The sequence below is a fragment of the Athene noctua genome, chromosome 23 (assembly GCF_965140245.1).
Source record: "Athene noctua chromosome 23, bAthNoc1.hap1.1, whole genome shotgun sequence".
NCBI lineage: Eukaryota > Metazoa > Chordata > Aves > Strigiformes > Strigidae > Athene > Athene noctua.
This window is the reverse complement of record NC_134059.1, coordinates 3103080-3109425: the sequence shown is the minus strand read 5'-3', so window position 1 is coordinate 3109425 and position 6346 is coordinate 3103080. Positions and strand designations below refer to the sequence as shown.

The window sequence follows — 6346 nt, the reverse complement described above, 5'->3', positions numbered from 1 at the left end:
TTTATAGAATTGTAGAATCATATAAGTTGGAAAAGACCATTAAGAGCATGGAGTCTAACCATCAACCTAACACTGCGAAGTCCACCACTAAACCGCAACCATAAGCGCCACGTCTTTTAAATACCTTGAGGAAAGGTGACTTAACCATGTGTACTGTGAGAGGCCACGTGGAAGCTGGGTACCCTGGAGTCCATCAGCTCCATTTTCTTCCTGGCAAGCCAGCAGTCAGCTGCTGGGGGTGGAGGTGTGCAGAAATACTAGAAATTTAATCTGCAGATATTTGTTATTATGGATATGCAGGTTCAGCTTTCACACTGTTTTGGACAGTTGTGGAACCGCCCCTGAATTTCCCACAGTTGTGTGATTTGAGTGGACAAGTTGTGAGCAATTTCCCGTGGCACAGCTGGCGGTGGGAGCGTGTACCGAGGCTGGATTGGGCAGAGCCCCACCTGCCCTCTTGCAGATCTGTGGGGCACAGAAGAGCTACAGCACAGTCCAAAGGCAGCTTCTGGCAGATGGAAAGGGAGGCGGCACTGCTTTCAAAAGCAAGGTGTAAAAACATCAGTGATCAGTGCTGGGTTGGTCTGAAGATCCATCCAGCCCATTGGTGTCTCTCCAGCAGAGACCCGTATGGGGAAAGAAATCAGAATGGAGACCAGTAGTGGATGCCTAGAAAAGGTTGCTTGAAGCTTCGTCCAACCTGGCCTTGAACCCTTCCAGGGAGGGGGCAGCCACAGCTTCTCTGGGCAACCTGTGCCAGGGCCTCACCCCCTCACAGGGAAGAATTTCTTCCTTACATCTCATCTAAATCTGCCCTCTGTCAGTTTAAAGCCGTTACCCCTCACCCTATCCCTACACCCTGATCCAGAGTCCCTCCCCCCTTTCCTGCAGCCCCTTTCAGCCCTGGGGGGCCGCTCTAAGGTCTCCCCGGAGCCTTCTCTTCTCCAGCTGAACCCCCCAACTCAGCCTGTCCTCACAGGGGGGGCTCCAGCCCCCCCAGCATCTTCGTGGCCTCCTCTGGCCCCGCTTGAGCAGGTCCGTGTCCTGATGTCGGTGCCCCTAGAGCTGGACCCAGCACTGCAGGGGGGTCTGACAAGAGTGAAGTAGAGGGGGAGAATCCTTCTCCCTCGCCCTGCTCCCACACTTCTTGTGATGCAGCCCGGCACACAGTTGGCTTTCTGGGCTGCGAGTGCATATTGCCAAGTCGTGTTGAGCTTTTTGTCAACCAACACCCCCAAGTCCTTCTCCTCAGGGCTTCTCTCCATCCACTCCTCACCCAGCCTGTGTTTGTGCTTGGGATTGCCCTGACCCATGGGCAGGACCTTGCACTTGTCCTTGTTGAACTTCACGGGGTTTGTATGTCCCATCTCTCCAGCCTGTCCAGGTCCCTCTGGATGGCACATCCCTTCCCTCAGCGTGTTGACCACACCATACAGCTCGGTGTTGCTAGCAAACTTGCTGCAGGTGCACTCAATTATTATGTAAAAAATTGACCACAAAAATGATCAGAGGGTTGGAAAACCTCTTCTGTGAGGACAGGCTGAGAGAGTTGGGGTTGTTCAGCCTGGAGAAGAGAAGGCTCTGGGGAAACCTTATTGCAGCCTTCCAGTGCTTAAAGGGGGATTATAAGAAATATGGGACAAACTTTTTAGTAGGGCCTGTAGCAATAGAACAAGGGGTGATGGTGTTAAACTGAAAGAGAGGAGATTCAGGCTAGCTAGAAGGAAGAAATGTTGTACGATGAGGGTGGTGAGACACTGGCACAGGTTGCCCAGAGAGGTGGTAGATGCCTCATCCCTGGAGACATTCACGATCAGGTTGGACGGGGCTTTGAGCGACCTGGTCTAGTTGAAGATGTCCCTGCCCATGGCGGGGGGTTGGACTAAATGAGCTTTAAGGGTCCCTTCCAACCCCAGCTATTCTATGATCATACATACACAAGACGTCACTGGTACTTTTCATTTACCAGCTCTTCAACACACGTGATATCTTTACGTTTAATACCCCCTTGTTATAATCAAAGCCAATTTTTATAAATATATATATATATAGTTTATTTGGATTCAATCAGTTTAGGGTGGGAAGCAATAGGCAAAGCAGTGCCGGGTGCATGGGGAGCCGCAGCTCTGCCACACACACGCCGAGTTCCAAAAAGCAGCGGTTTTTATACTCTTGTGCCATCGTCTTTAACCAATCTCCTCCCGTCAGATAGTTGTCCTGCTCTTTTCCATTGGGTCATTTGAGTTGCTTGGGTGCGTGTCCTCCTCCTATTGGGTCTTTCGAAAGTCTCGAAGCCTTGGTCTCCTGGCGCGCTTTTCTCCTATTGGATCTTTTAAAAGCCTCATGATCTCATCTTTTTGGCGGGCTTTTCTTCAAACAGCAGTTACGTGTCAGCTCTAGGTGGGGTTTCTGAGACAGGGTTACAGTGTTCCAATCCGAATGGCACACTTGACATTTTTATTGTTTAACATTTACAGATCATTCAAGTGTATCGTACCCGCCCTGCCCAACCTAACAAATTAGTTACAATAGTTTATTACAGTCCCCCCTTTTTATACCTTAATTTGCTGATTAAGCTTAAAAATAGCTTCTCTAGCAGCCCCTAAAAAGGTGGTATCTTCTGATTCAGTCTCTAATCGATATTCTTGTCGGGTTAAATCAGTATATTGTTGCCTTAACATCATGAGTTGGACATCTTCAATCCTGTTCTTAACAAGGTTAATTAATTTGTTCAAGATACAAGGTCCAAAAATGAGAATTAATAACAAAATAATCAGGGGTCCAATTAAGGTTGTGTTTTTATCTCCTAAAGGACTGAAAACTTCGTTTAAATTATCATTTATCCGTATATTGCAATACCAGGATCCCGTATCATTTCTCCATACACAGGTTCGATTATAAAAGCTATTTCTGTATAATTTAGCATATTCAGTTTCATTTTTATCTGACCCAAATCCCTTGAATCCTTTGCTGTGTCCCTGTTCATTAAGCCATAACCATATATAAATACATCTATCTTTGTTGATCGATTTATGTGTAAGTGTCCACTGGCATTTACTCTCCTCTACATCAACTCCTCCTTTCTGAGTTCGGTTCAAACAAAATCTGCCCTGTTTTGGAAACTGGATTGGCCATGCTCCGTTTTCTTCCCAGGTAGTGTTGTTAATATCACTGTAATTACTCACAATCTGCGATGGAGTAAGGGGTACAGAGACCCACGGCCAGCTGGACAGTCCTAAAGCTCCTCCACAGACCCGACAGTGGCTTAGACTGAAAGTTCTGCTTATCGTCTTGGCTAATAAAACTAACTTCTTATCTTCAAGGGGATCATATGGAACATTTCGACTTTCTGTATTCGTTACAGGGCTGATACATATAATTAGGAGAAAAAGGAAACCACTATAGTGAGGTCCGGTATGGCACATTTTTCTGTTTGTCCCTAGACCCATTGGGTTGCTGCCAACGGTCGGGTGTTTTATCTTCTTAACAGCAAAAATGGAGGCCAACCCGGTCTTGCCCTCACTTCGAATTTATTTTTAGTCATCTTCTTCTTTTTGTTACTCTTATTCAACGTCTTATTCAACTATATACAACGGCTTATACACTTATTTATAAAGCAGATACCACAACTTATTATAACAAACATTCAGGATTTTAGAAAACTTCATAACAAATACCTTAATTTTTTTTTGTTACCAATATAGAGTCCTTCTAATTATTCAGTTAGTCTTAATGAGTCCATCCCCTTGTTGATTCCGCTGCATTTGAAGCTTTAGGTCTCCCGGCGTTGATTCAATCTTCCAGTGAGACTTTTCTGTAACAGGTCCTTTTACCCTGAAACTTGAGTTTACCCTCTCTCAGCAGTTCTTACAGCAGTTTTGGGGGTTAATAGTACTAGGAGTGGTGCTTCTTATCTATGAGATAAGCTTTCCTCCTTCCAGGTTTTAATCATTACTTCATCTCTGGGTTGTATTTTGTGTACTGCAGATCCTAAAGGAGCTGTCTGGGCTAATATTCTTTTCATTCTTAATTCATTCAGGTTTTTTCCAGTGATTTTAATATATTGTTGAATTGTCATGTTTTCTGTTAATGGATGCCCTAAAGGGGCGTCCCGTATAGCATCTCGAAAGGTGAGAGACCTGTCTCTGAATTTGGCATTGTTCTAATATGGAGTAAGGCTAAGGGTAAGCATTTAATCTGTGAGAGTTTAGTTTCTAACATTAATTTAGATAACTGTTGTTTTAAGGTCTGATTCATTCGCTTTACTCATCTAGAACTTTGTGGATGCCATGGAGTGTGATATTCCCAAGCAATGCCCAGAGCTTCTGTAACCAACTTTATGATTTTAGATGTGAAATGAGTACCTTGATCCGAATCAAATGCTTTTATAATTCCAAATTGTGGTATAATTTGTTCCAGTACTATTTTAGTTACTGATTGAGCAGCTGCTCTGGTGGTAGGAAAGGCTTCTACCCAGTGAGTTAATTGATTTACCCTTACCAGCAAATATTTATATCTCCCAGCTTTGGTGGTTCTGTGAAATCTATCTGGAACCTCTCAAAAGGTTGATAAGCTGTTTTCCTTCTACCAGCTGCGGTCTGTCTCATAGTTCTTTTATTAATCTTTTGACGTGTTAAACAACCGTATGTAACTTGTTTTGCAATTTCATATATTCCAATGCAGCCAAAATATCTCAAGAAATGATCACTCAAAGCCTTAGTGTCCCAATGACTTCATTTTCTACAATTTGTAATTTGGATTTTGAAACCTTTAATCCTTTCTCTCTTACAAAGTTCAGCAGTTCTATAGTCCCCCATCCTGACATCATTCTCAGTTTGTCCAGCTATTAATAAATCATCTACATATTGTAAAAGCTTTATTTTTGAGGATGGCTTGAATGGCTGCAGTAACTTTTTTAATGCCTGCCCAAAAAGGTTAGGCGATTCTGTAAACCCTTGGGGAAGCACTGTCCACCTGAGTTGTTGCTTTCTATTATTAGATGGATCTTCCCATTCAAATGAAAAATAGTCTCTGATCTCCTCGTCTAGGGGGGCAGGACCAAAATGCATCCTTTAAGTCAATGACACTGTACCAAATAGTTAGGGGTAGTTGGTTAAGCAGCATATAGGGGGTTGCTACCACAGGGAAACGAGCCACAGTTTGCTGATTCACAGCCCTTAAATCTTGCACCAATCTGTGAGATCTGTCTGATTTTAAAACCACTAAGATAGTTGTATTATGTGGAGACATACAAGGTTCCAATGTGCCTTTACTTAATAATTCGTCTATAATTGGTTTCAGCCCCTCTCAACCCTTCAGGGGAATGGGGTATTGTTTTATCTGAATTGGTGTCTGGATCAATTATATCAATTTTAATAGGCTTTATTTTAAGCTTTCCAATCTCTCCTTTCGTATACCAGACTTCAGGATTTATCTGTTGCTCATCTTTTTCTGATAATGTATATATATTTTTTTTAATTTTTCTTGTACTATTATTTTTAATTTCAGCTTCTTGTAGCAATAATAAATCCCCTCGGAATGTTTTTTACAGTTGATTTGTCTGCACCCTTATATACTAAAAACCCAAACTCTTCTCTCTGGGGACTTCATTTTATTTTTATCAAGTGCTCCTTTGACGTCTTTGTCCCCAGAAAATAGAGCTCCTGACTCCCTTATTCTTCTTTAAACATCCTTTTATCCTGCTCCTGCTTTCTACAATTCTGCTGTAAATGTCCCTTCTTTCCACAATAATAGCATTCTAATTCGGTTTCTCTGATTACTGCCCCTTTCTTTTCACCACCCAAAGCTCCAGGTAAATCCATTAGGATGAGATCTCGGAGGTTTCTCTGACTGCTGCAACAAATATTTTTGCCTTTGCTTTCTGCTTTTCTCCATCTCTCCTAACATACACTTTCTTTTAATGCTCCTGCAGACTCCGGTCTTGCCAATTGTCTACTTTTTTCTAACTTTTTCCTGATGGCACCTCACAAATTGGCTACAAATTGAGTGGTTTTTTTAATAAAGCCTTTCCCACCGGGCGTGTGGGGTCTACCCCCGAATACATTTGTAAATTCTTTCTTAATCTTTCGAGCCAATCAGTGGGTGGTTCATCTCTCCCTTGACGTTCGCTAAAGACTTTATTAATGTTTTGCCCCCAAGGAACTGCTTCTCTAATGCCGGCCACTGTTAAATTTCTAAGGTCCCTCATATTCTGTCAGCCCTGTTCTTGTTGATGATCCTAATTAGGGCAGACACTGGGCCATTTCTGATCTGCCGGCGGCCCTGCTTGATTTTGCAGTTCCCACAAACACATTCCGCCTTGTCTAATCATTTCCCTTTCCTCGGT

The 6346-nt window shown here is 43.1% G+C and overlaps 1 protein-coding gene across 2 annotated transcripts in view; it reads left to right on the top strand.

The window, feature by feature from the left end:
- The window catches only part of CEPT1 (choline/ethanolamine phosphotransferase 1), a 79727-nt gene that overhangs the window by 15775 nt on the left and 57606 nt on the right, over positions 1-6346 (top strand). The window lies entirely within an intron of this gene.